This window comes from Anopheles moucheti, chromosome 3 (genome assembly GCF_943734755.1).
Source record: "Anopheles moucheti chromosome 3, idAnoMoucSN_F20_07, whole genome shotgun sequence".
NCBI lineage: Eukaryota > Metazoa > Arthropoda > Insecta > Diptera > Culicidae > Anopheles > Anopheles moucheti.
In genome coordinates this window covers 59,694,285-59,707,565 of record NC_069141.1, presented here as the reverse complement: position 1 = coordinate 59,707,565, position 13,281 = coordinate 59,694,285, and positions in this window count along the sequence as shown.

Here is a 13,281-nt window from a genome sequence, read left to right as displayed (position 1 = left end):
ATATTGCAATCATTAGAACTCTCTTTTCCGTTTGATATTTCATACCTCATGGTTCTTGGAATACCATTTCTGTCTTTCTTGATTATTACTTATTCGAAGCTGGATTGTAGGTCCAGCTTATGTCCACCCATCCCAAACTGTCCAAACACTTCATCAAATCCCCGTGTAGAATTCTGTTCAAACTACATTGTTGTAATCTCGGTAACATTTGCATCGTTGTTAGACTGAAATTGTTCTAAAATTTCCAATTCTAAATCCATACGGTTGAAGATCATCACCGCGAAATCGTTGATCTAAATTAAAAAAAGAACACGAAAAAAGATACTTCAAGTATGCATTGATATAAAAACGATGTATTCAGTGAAGAACCTATCATAGTAGTATTGCTAAAACATTGTCGTGCGTGCTGAAAGCGGTCTCGTTTTTTTTGCATTGAAAACTCAGTTTGTTTGAGAAAAATTAGTGAGTGCTTTGTGGTGTTGTAAACCTATAATTTGCTACTGACTATCAAATTGTGCCTGAGGAGCACATAGTGTGTTTCATACTAATGTAAATGTGCAAGTATAAATGTGACGAAATGATCGCAAGTGTCTTCACAATGAGCAAAGAGATCGGCCCAGAAATTCTTGGATTTCTTGACGCACGGACAACCGACCTAAAATTGTAGCATCAAACTTCATACGCGAAGATCAAGCGAACGATCGAAATTCACATTAATATGTGCAGGGCCACGAGAGTTGACAAATTTGTCCAATGACCAAATCAACTGGTCAAACGGGAAAACCACTATACCGTTGACGCGCACACAATTGTTTTCAGATTTCCGATATCAGGAGCGCATGTTTTTCCAGAGGAGACATCTGCAGCATGCGACAAATTTGCCCATCACAATTGCTATTGCATACTATCAAACACGTGAGAACGATCGCTAATGTAAGGAAGATCAATAAAACGGAAAGCATCCTTCATCTCGCTCAAACTTTCCGTCGGTTGGTACGAAATTCCATTCTAAACCAGCTGTTTTCCGATTTCCGATATCAGGAAAGCATCCACGGAAGAGATCACCTTGTACAGCAATTTTGGTCGAAAAGCGCCGAAAGGTATGCAATATTTAAACACTAACTTTCCCGTTGGTCGAGTAAAATTATGCAGCAATTTTGCTCGAAAACCGCCGAAAGGTATGCAATGTTTAAACACTAACTTTCCCGTTGGTCGTGAAAAAATTCTGCGAAAACTACCAGTTTCCGAATGTATAGTACCAGGAGAGCATCCACGGAAGAGGTAGCTCCTCGTACTGCGCCGTAAGGTATGCAATGTTTATACACTAACTTTGCAACCAATTTTCCGCCGTAAAGTATGCAATGTTTATACACTAACTTTTCATACAAACCAGCTGTTTTCAGATTTCCGATACCAGGAGAGCATGTTGCTCAAGAGGTAACATCTTCCATCCCCCTCACCCCCTTCCCACCCACGATGGCGACCAATATGGCGGACAAGATGGCGGCCAAGATGGCGGACACAAGATGGCGGCCAAGATGGCGGACACAAGATGGCGGCCAAGATGGCGGACACAAGATGGCGGCAAAGATGGCGGACCAAGATGGCGGACAAGATGGCGGCCAAGATGGCGGATCAAGATGGCGAACAAGATGGCGGCAAAGATGGCGGACAAGATGGCGGACAAGATGGCGGCCAAGATGGCGGACAAGATGGCGGCCAAAATGGCGGACAAGATGGCGGCCAAGATGGCGGCCGAGATGGTGGCCAAGATGGCGTCCAAGATGGCGGACCAAGATGGCGGACAAGATGGCGGACAAGATGGCGAACCAAGATGGCGGACAAGATGGCGGCCAAGATGGCGGACAAGATGGCGGCCAAGATGGCGGACCAAGATGGCGGACAAGATGGCGGCCAAGATGGCGGACCAAGATGGCGGATCAAGATGGCGGCCAAGATGGCGGCCAAGATGGCGGACAAGATGGCGGACTAAGATGGCGGCCAAGATGGCGGCCAAGATGGCGGCCAAGATGGCGGACAAGATGGCGGCCAAGATGGCGGACCAAGATGGCGGCCAAGATGGCGGACCAAGATGGCGGACCATGATGGCGGCAAAGATGGCGGCCAAGATGGCGGCAAAGATGGCGGCCAAGATGGCGGACAAGATAGCGGATCAAGATGGCGGCCAAGATGGCGGACAAGATAGCGGATCAAGATGGCGGCCAAAATGGCGGACTAAGATGGCGGACAAGATGGCGGACAAGATGGCGGACTAAGATGGCGGACAAGATGGCGGACAAGATGGCGGATCAAGATGGCGGACAAGATGGCGGACAAGATGGCGGATCAAGATGGCGGACAAGATGGCGGACAAGATGGCGGACAAGATGGCGGCCAAGATGGCGGACCAAGATGGCGGCCAAAATGGCGGACAAGATGGCGGACAAGATGGCGGCCAAGATGGCGGCCAAGATGGCGGACAAGATGGCGGACTAGATGGCGGTCAAGATGGCGGACAAGATGGCGGACAAGATGGCGGACCAAGATGGCGGCCAAGATGGCGGACTAGATGGCGGTCAAGATGGCGGACAAGATGGCGGCCAAGATGGCGGACAAGATGGCGGACAATATGGCGGACAAGATTGCGGACAAGATGGCGGCCAAGATGGCGGCCAAGATGGCGGACAAGATGGCGGACAAGATGGCGGCCAAGATGGCGGCCAAGATGGCGGACAAGATGGCGGACCAAGATGGCGGCCAAGATGGCGGCAAAGATGGCGGACCAAGATGGCGGACAAGATGGCGGACAAGATGGCGGATCAAGATGGCGGACAAGATGGCGGACAAGATGGCGGACAAGATGGCGGCCAAGATGGCGGACCAAGATGGCGGCCAAAATGGCGGACAAGATGGCGGCCAAGATGGCGGACAAGATGGCGGACAAGATGGCGGCCGAGATGGCGGCCAAGATGGCGGCCAAGATGGCGGACAAGATGGCGGACAAGATGGCGGACAATATGGCGGTCAAGATGGCGGACAAGATGGCGGACCAAGATGGCGGCCAAGATGGCGGACAAGATGGCGGACCAAGATGGCGGCCAAGATGGCGGCAAAGATGGCGGACCAAGATGGCGGCCAAGATGGAGGACACAAGATGGCGGACAAGATGGCGGACAAGATGGCGGACAAGATGGCGGACAAGATGGCGGACAAGATGGCGGACAAGATGGCGGACCAAGATGGCGGCCAAGATGGCGGACAATATGGCGGCCAAGATGGCGGACAAGATGGCGGACCAAGATGGCGGACAAGATGGCGGACCAAGATGGCGGACAAGATGGCGGCCAAGATGGCGGCCAAGATGGCGGCCAAGATGGCGGCCAAGATGGCGGCCAAGATGGCGGCCAAGATGGCGGCCAAGATGGCGGACAAGATGGCGGACCAAGATGGCGGCCAAGATGGCGGACAAGATGGCGGACAATACGGCGGCCAAGATGGCGTTCAAAATGGCGGCCAAGATGGCGGACAAGATGGCGGACAAGATGGCGGCCAAGATGGCGGACAAAATGGCGGCCAAGATGGCGGCCAACATGGCGGACAAGATGGCGGACAAGATGGCGGACAAGATTGCGGACCAAGATGGCGGCCAAGATGGCGGACTAAGATGGCGGACAAGATGGCGGACAAGATGGCGGACAAGATGGCGGACTAAGATGGCGGACAAGATGGCGGATCAAGATGGCGGACAAGATGGCGGCCAAGATGGCGGACTAAGATGGCGGACAAGATGGCGGCCAAGATGGCGGACAAGATGGCGGCCAAGATGGCGGACAAGATGGCGGACTAAGATGGCGGACAAGATGGCGGACAAGATGACGGACAAGATGGCGGCCAAGATGGCGGACCAAGATGGCGGCCAAAATGGCGGCAAGATGGCGGACCAAGATGGCGGCCAAGATGGCGGACAAGATGGCGGACCAAGATGGCGGCAAGGATGGCGGCAAAGATGGCGGACTAGATGGCGGCCAAGATGGCGGCCAAGATGGCGGCCAAGATGGCGGCCAAGATGGCGGCCAAGATGGCGGACAAGATGGCGGACTAAGATGGCGGACAAGATGGCGGACAAGATGACGGACAAGATGGCGGCCAAGATGGCGGACCAAGATGGCGGCCAAAATGGCGGACAAGATGGCGGACCAAGATGGCGGCCAAGATGGCGGACAAGATGGCGGACCAAGATGGCGGCCAAGATGGCGGACAAGATGGCGGACAAGATGGCGGACAATATGGCGGTCAAGATGGCGGACAAGATGGCGAACCAAGATGGCGGCCAAGATGGCGGACAAGATGGCGGACCAAGATGGCGGCCAAGATGGCGGCCAAGATGGCGGACAAGATGGCGGACCAAGATGGCGGCCAAGATGGCGGCAAAGATGGCGGACCAAGATGGCGGACAAGATGGCGGACAAGATGGCGGCCAAGATGGCGGACAAGATGGCGGCCAAGATGGCGGACAAGATGGCGGACAAGATGGCGGACAAGATTGCGGACAAGATGGCGGCCAAGATGGCGGACAAGATGGCGGACCAAGATGGCGGCCAAGATGGCGGCCAAGATGGCGGACCAAGATGGCGGACAAGATGGCGGCCAAGATGGCGGACAAGATGGCGGACTAAGATGGCGGACAAGATGGCGGACAAGATGGCGGACAAAATGGCGGCCAAGATGGCGGACCAAGATGGCGGACAAGATGGCGGACCAAGATGGCGGACAAGATGGCGGACCAAGATGGCGGACTAGATGGCGGCCAAGATGGCGGACAAGATGGCGGCCAAGATGGCGGACAAGATGGCGGACAATATGGCGGACAAGATTGCGGACAAGATGGCGGCCAAGATGGCGGCCAAGATGGCGGACAAGATGGCGGACCAAGATGGCGGCCAAGATGGCGGCCAAGATGGCGGACAAGATGGCGGACCAAGATGGCGGACAAGATGGCGGCCAAGATGGCGGACCAAGATGGCGGACAAGATGGCGGACAAGATGGCGGATCAAGATGGCAGACAAGATGGCGGACAAGATGGCGGACAAGATGGCGGCCAAGATGGCGGACCAAGATGGCGGCCAAAATGGCGGACAAGATGGCGGCCAAGATGGCGGACAAGATGGCGGACAAGACGGCGGCCGAGATGGCGGCCAAGATGGCGGCCAAGATGGCGGACAAGATGGCGGACAAGATGGCGGACAATATGGCGGTCAAGATGGCGGACAAGATGGCGGACCAAGATGGCGGCCAAGATGGCGGACAAGATGGCGGACCAAGATGGCGGCCAAGATGGCGGCAAAGATGGCGGACCAAGATGGCGGCCAAGATGGCGGCCAAGATGGCGGCCAAGATGGAGGACACAAGATGGCGGACAAGATGGCGGACAAGATTGCGGACAAGATGGCGGACAAGATGGCGGACCAAGATGGCGGCCAAGATGGCGGACAATATGGCGGCCAAGATGGCGGACAAGATGGCGGACCAAGATGGCGGACAAGATGGCGGACCAAGATGGCGGACAAGATGGCGGCCAAGATGGCGGACAAGATGGCGGCCAAGATGGCGGCCAAGATGGCGGCCAAGATGGCGAACAAGATGGCGGCCAAGATGGCGGACAAGATGGCGGACCAAGATGGCGGCCAAGATGGCGGACAAGATGGCGGACAATACGGCGGCCAAGATGGCGGCCAAAATGGCGGCCAAGATGGCGGACAAGATGGCGGACAAGATGGCGGCCAAGATGGCGGACAAAATGGCGGCCAAGATGGCGGCCAACATGGCGGACAAGATGGCGGACAAGATGGCGGACAGGATTGCGGACCAAGATGGCGGCCAAGATGGCGGACAAGATGGCGGACTAAGATGGCGGACAAGATGGCGGACAAGATGGCGGACAAGATGGCGGACTAAGATGGCGGACAAGATGGCGGATCAAGATGGCGGACAAGATGGCGGACCAAGATGGCGGCCAAAATGGCGGACAAGATGGCGGATCAAGATGGCGGACAAGATGGCGGCCAAGATGGCGGACCAAGATGGCGGACAAGATGGCGGCCAAGATGGCGGCCAAGATGGCGGCCAAGATGGCGGACAAAATGGCGGCCAAGATGGCGGCCAAGATGGCGGACAAGATGGCGGACAAGATGGCGGACAAGATGGCGGACAAGTTTGCGGACCAAGATGGCGGCCAAGATGGCGGACAAGATGGCGGACAAGATGGCGGACAAGATGGCGGATCAAGATGGCGGACAAGATGGCGGCCAAGATGGCGGACCAAGATGGCGGACCAAGATGGCGGACAAGATGGCGGACCAAGATGGCGGCCAAGATGGCGGACAAGATGGCGGACAAGATGGCGGTCAAGATGGCGGACAAGATGGCGGACCAAGATGGCGGCCAAAATGGCGGACAAGATGGCGGATCAAGATGGCGGACAAGATGGCGGCCAAGATGGCGGACCAAGATGGCGGACAAGATGGCGGCCAAGATGGCGGACAAGATGGCGGCCAAGATGGCGGACAAAATGGCGGCCAAGATGGCGGCCAACATGGCGGACAAGATGGCGGACAAGATGGCGGACAAGATTGCGGACCAAGATGGCGGCCAAGATGGCGGACAAGATGGCGGACTAAGATGGCGGACAAGATGGCGGATCAAGATGGCGGACAAGATGGCGGCCAAGATGGCGGACCAAGATGGCGGACAAGATGGCGGACCAAGATGGCGGCCAAGATGGCGGACAAGATGGCGGACAAGATGGCGGACAATATGGCGGTCAAGATGGCGGACCAAGATGGCGGCCAAGATGGCGGACCAAGATGGCGGACAATACGGCGGCCAAGATGGCGGCCAAAATGGCGGCCAAGATGGCGGACAAGATGGCGGACCAAGATGGCGGCCAAGATGGCGGACAAGATGGCGGACAAGATGGCGGACAATATGGCGGACAAGATGGCGGCCAAGATGGCGGCCAAGATGGCGGACAAGATTGCGGACCAAGATGGCGGCCAAGATGGCGGACAAGATGGCGGACTAAGATGGCGGACAAGATGGCGGACAAGATGGCGGACAAGATGGCGGACTAAGATGGCGGACAAGATGGCGGACAAGATGGCGGCCAAGATGGCGGCCAAGATGGCGGCCAAAATGGCGGACAAGATGGCGGATCCAGATGGCGGACAAGATGGCGGCCAAGATGGCGGACCAAGATGGCGGACAAGATGGCGGCCAAGATGGCGGCCAAGATGGCGGCCAAGATGGCGGCCAAGATGGCGGCCAAGATGGCGGACTAAGATGGCGGACAAGATGGCGGACAAGATGACGGACAAGATGGCGGCCAAGATGGCGGACCAAGATGGCGGCCAAAATGGCGGACAAGATGGCGGACCAAGATGGCGGCCAAGATGGCGGACAAGATGGCGGACCAAGATGGCGGCCAAGATGGCGGACAAGATGGCGGACAAGATGGCGGACAATATGGCGGTCAAGATGGCGGCCAAGATGGCGGCCAAGATGGCGGACAAGATGGCGGACAAGATGGCGGACAATATGGCGGTCAAGATGGCGGACAAGATGGCGGACCAAGATGGCGGCCAAGATGGCGGACAAGATGGCGGACAATACGGCGGCCAAGATGGCGGCCAAAATGGCGGCCAAGATGGCGGCCAAGATGGCGGACAAGATGGCGGACAAGATGGCGGCCAAGATGGCGGCCAAAATGGCGGCCAAGATGGCGGCCAACATGGCGGACAAGATGGCGGACAAGATGGCGGACAAGATTGCGGACCAAGATGGCGGCCAAGATGGCGGACTAAGATGGTGGACAAGATGGCGGTCAAGATGGCGGACAAGATGGCGGACTAAGATGGCGGACAAGATGGCGGATCAAGATGGCGGACAAGATGGCGGACCAAGATGGCGGCCAAAATGGCGGACAAGATGGCAGATCAAGATGGCGGACAAGATGGCGGCCAAGATGGCGGACCAAGATGGCGGACAAGATGGCGGCCAAGATGGCGGCCAAGATGGCGGCCAAGATGGCGGCCAAGATGGCGGCCAAGATGGCGGCCAAGATGGCGGACAAGATGGCGGACTAAGATGGCGGACAAGATGGCGGACAAGATGACGGACAAGATGGCGGCCAAGATGGCGGACCAAGATGGCGGCCAAAATGGCGGACAAGATGGCGGACCAAGATGGCGGCCAAGATGGCGGACAAGATGGCGGACCAAGATGGCGGCCAAGATGGCGGACAAGATGGCGGACAAGATGGCGGACAATATGGCGGTCAAGATGGCGGACAAGATGGCGGACCAAGATGGCGGCCAAGATGGCGGACAAGATGGCGGACAATACGGCGGCCAAGATGGCGGCCAAAATGGCGGCCAAAATGGCGGCCAAGATGGCGGACAAGATGGCGGACAAAATGGCGGCCAAGATGGCGGACAAAATGGCGGCCAAGATGGCGGCCAACATGGCGGACAAGATGGCGGACAAGATGGCGGACAAGATTGCGGACCAAGATGGCGGCCAAGATGGCGGACAAGATGGCGGACTAAGATGGCGGACAAGATGGCGGACAAGATGGCGGACAAGATGGCGGACTAAGATGACGGACAAGATGGCGGACAATATGGCGGCCAAGATGGCGGACAAGATGGCGGACCAAGATGGAGGACACAAGATGGCGGACAAGATGGCGAACAAGATGGCGGACAAGATGGCGGACAAGATGGCGGACCAAGATGGCGGCCAAGATGGCGGACTAGATGGCGGCCAAGATGGCGGACAAGATGGCGGCCAAGATGGCGGACAAGATGGCGGACTAAGATGGCGGACAAGATGGCGGCCAAGATGGCGGACAAGATGGCGGCGAAGATGGCGGCCAAGATGGCGGCCAAGATGGCGGCCAAGATGGCGGCCAAGATGGCGGCCAAGATGGCGGACCAAGATGGCGGACAAGATGGCGGACCAAGATGGCGGCCAAGATGGCGGACAAGATGGCGGACAAGATGGCGGACAATATGGCGGTCAAGATGGCGGACAAGATGGCGGACCAAGATGGCGGCCAACATGGCGGACAAGATGGCGGACAAGATGGCGGACAAGATTGCGGACCAAGATGGCGGCCAAGATGGCGGACAAGATGGCGGACTAAGATGGCGGACAAGATGGCGGACCAAGATGGCGGACAAGATGGCGGCCAAGATGGCGGACCAAGATGGCGGACAAGATGGCGGACCAAGATGGCGGCCAAGATGGCGGACAAGATGGCGGACAAGATGGCGGACAATATGGCGGTCAAGATGGCGGACAAGATGGCGGACCAAGATGGCGGCCAAGATGGCGGACAAGATGGCGGACAATACGGCGGCCAAGATGGCGGCCAAAATGGCGGCCAAGATGGCGGACAAGATGGCGGACAAGATGGCGGCCAAGATGGCGGACAAAATGGCGGCCAAGATGGCGGCCAACATGGCGGACAAGATGGCGGACAAGATTGCGGACCAAGATGGCGGCCAAGATGGCGGACAAGATGGCGGACTAAGATGGCGGCCAAGATGGCGGACCAAGATGGCGGCCAAAATGGCGGACAAGATGGCGGACAAGATGGCGGACAAGATGGCGGCCAAGATGGCGGACCAAGATGGCGGCCAAAATGGCGGACAAGATGGCGGACCAAGATGGCGGACAAGATGGCGGCCAAGATGGCGGCCAAGATGGCGGACAAGATGGCGGCCAAGATGGCGGCCAAGATGGCGGCCAAGATGGCGGCCAAGATGGCGGCCAAGATGGCGGCCAAGATGGCGGACAAGATGGCGGACTAAGATGGCGGACAAGATGGCGGACAAGATGACGGACAAGATGGCGGCCAAGATGGCGGACCAAGATGGCGGCCAAAATGGCGGACAAGATGGCGGACCAAGATGGCGGCCAAGATGGCGGACAAGATGGCGGACCAAGATGGCGGCCAAGATGGCGGACAAGATGGCGGACAAGATGGCGGACAATATGGCGGTCAAGATGGCGGCCAAGATGGCGGCCAAGATGGCGGCCAAGATGGCGGACAAGATGGCGGACAAGATGGCGGACAATATGGCGGTCAAGATGGCGGACAAGATGGCGGACCAAGATGGCGGCCAAGATGGCGGACAAGATGGCGGACAATACGGCGGCCAAGATGGCGGCCAAAATGGCGGCCAAGATGGCGGACAAGATGGCGGACAAGATGGCGGCCAAGATGGCGGACAAAATGGCGGCCAAGATGGCGGCCAACATGGCGGACAAGATGGCGGACAAGATGGCGGACAAGATTGCGGACCAAGATGGCGGCCAAGATGGCGGCCAAGATGGCGGACTAAGATGGCGGACAAGATGGCGGACAAGATGGCGGACAACATGGCGGACAAGATGGCGGACAAGATGGCGGATCAAGATGGCGGACAAGATGGCGGACCAATATGGCGGCCAAAATGGCGGACAAGATGGCGGATCAAGATGGCGGACAAGATGGCGGCCAAGATGGCGGACCAAGATGGCGGACAAGATGGCGGCCAAGATGGCGGCCAAGATGGCGGCCAAGATGGCGGACAAGATGGCGGACTAAGATGGCGGACAAGATGGCGGACAAGATGACGGACAAGATGGCGGCCAAGATGGCGGACCAAGATGGCGGCCAAAATGGCGGACAAGATGGCGGACCAAGATGGCGGCCAAGATGGCGGACAAGATGGCGGACCAAGATGGCGGCCAAGATGGCGGACAAGATGGCGGACAAGATGGCGGACAATATGGCGGTCAAGATGGCGGACAAGATGGCGGACCAAGATGGCGGCCAAGATGGCGGACAAGATGGCGGACAATACGGCGGCCAAGATGGCGGCCAAAATGGCGGCCAAGATGGCGGACAAGATGGCGGACAAGATGGCGGCCAAGATGGCGGACAAAATGGCGGCCAAGATGGCGGCCAACATGGCGGACAAGATGGCGGACAAGATGGCGGACAAAATTGCGGACCAAGATGGCGGCCAAGATGGCGGACAAGATGGCGGACTAAGATGGCGGACAAGATGGCGGACAAGATGGCGGACAAGATGGCGGACTAAGATGGCGGACAAGATGGCGGACAAGATGGCGGCCAAGATGGCGGACCAAGATGGCGGCCAAAATGGCGGACAAGATGGCGGATCAAGATGGCGGACAAGATGGCGGCCAAGATGGTGGACCAATATGGCGGACAAGATGGCGGCCAAGATGGCGGCCAAAATGGCGGCCAAGATGGCGGCCAAGATGGCGGACAAGATGGCGGACTAAGATGGCGGACAAGATGGCGGACAAGATGACGGACAAGATGGCGGCCAAGATGGCGGCCAAAATGGCGGACAAGATGGCGGACCAAGATGGCGGCCAAGATGGCGGACAAGATGGCGGACCAAGATGGCGGCCAAGATGGCGGACAAGATGGCGGACAAGATGGCGGACAATATGGCGGTCAAGATGGCGGACAAGATGGCGGACCAAGATGGCGGCCAAGATGGCGGACAAGATGGCGGACCAAGATGGCGGCCAAGATGGCGGCAAAGATGGCGGACCAAGATGGCGGCCAAGATGGCGGCCAAGATGGAGGACCAAGATGGCGGACAAGATGGCGGACAAGATGGCGGACAAGATGGCGGACCAAGATGGCGGCCAAGATGGCGGACTAGATGGCGGCCAAGATGGCGGACAAGATGGCGGCCAAGATGGCGGACAAGATGGCGGACAAGATGGCGGACAATATGGCGGCCAAGATGGAGGACACAAGATGGCGGCCAAGATGGCGGACAAGATGGCGGACCAAGATGGCGGCCAAGATGGCGGCAAAGATGGCGGACCAAGATGGCGGACAAGATGGCGGACAAGATGGCGGATCAAGATGGCGGACAAGATGGCGGACAAGATGGCGGACCAAGATGGCGGCCAAAATGGCGGACAAGATGGCGGCCAAGATGGCGGACAAGATGGCGGACAAGATGGCGGCCGAGATGGCGGCCAAGATGGCGGACAAGATGGCGGACAAGATGGCGGACAAGATGGCGGTCGAGATGGCGGACAAGATGGCGGACCAAGATGGCGGCCAAGATGGCGGCCAAGATGGCGGACCAAGATGGCGGCCAAGATGGCGGCAAAGATGGCGGACCAAGATGGCGGCCAAGATGGCGGCCAAGATGGAGGACACAAGATGGCGGACAAGATGGCGGACAAGATGGCGGACAAGATGGCGGACAAGATGGCGGACAAGATGGCGGACAAGATGGCGGACAAGATGGCGGACCAAGATGGCGGACAAGATGGCGGACCAAGATGGCGGACAAGATGGCGGCCAAGATGGCGGCCAAGATGGCGGCCAAGATGGCGGCCAAGATGGCGGCCAAGATGGCGGACAAGATGGCGGACCAAGATGGCGGCCAAGATGGCGGACAAGATGGCGGACAATACGGCGGCCAAAATGGCGGCCAAGATGGTGGACAAGATGGCGGACAAGATGGCGGCCAAGATGGCGGACAAAATGGCGGCCAAGATGGCGGCCAACATGGCGGACAAGATGGCGGACAAGATGGCGGACAAGATGGCGGACAAGATTGCGGACCAAGATGGCGGCCAAGATGGCGGACAAGATGGCGGATCAAGATGGCGGACAAGATGGCGGACAAGATGGCAGCCAAGATGGCGGCCAAGATGGCGGACAAGATGGCGGACAAGATGGCGGACAAGATGGCGGTCAAGATGGCGGACAAGATGGCGGACCAAGATGGCGGCCAACATGGCGGACAAGATGGCGGACAAGATGGCGGACAAGATGGCGGACAATATGGCGGACAAGATTGCGGACAAGATGGCGGCCAAGATGGCGGACAAGATGGCGGACCAAGATGGCGGCCAAGATGGCGGCCAAGATGGCGGACAAGATGGCGGACCAAGATGGCGGCCAAGATGGCGGCAAAGATGGCGGACCAAGATGGCGGACAAGATGGCGGACAAGATGGCGGATCAAGATGGCGGACAAGATGGCGGACAAGATGGCGGACAAGATGGCGGCCAAGATGGCGGACCAAGATGGCGGCCAAAATGGCGGACAAGATGGCGGCCAAGATGGCGGACAAGATGGCGGACAAGATGGCGGCCGAGATGGCAGCCAAGATGGCGGCCAAGATGGCGGACAAGATGGCGGACAAGATGGCGGACAAGATGGCGGT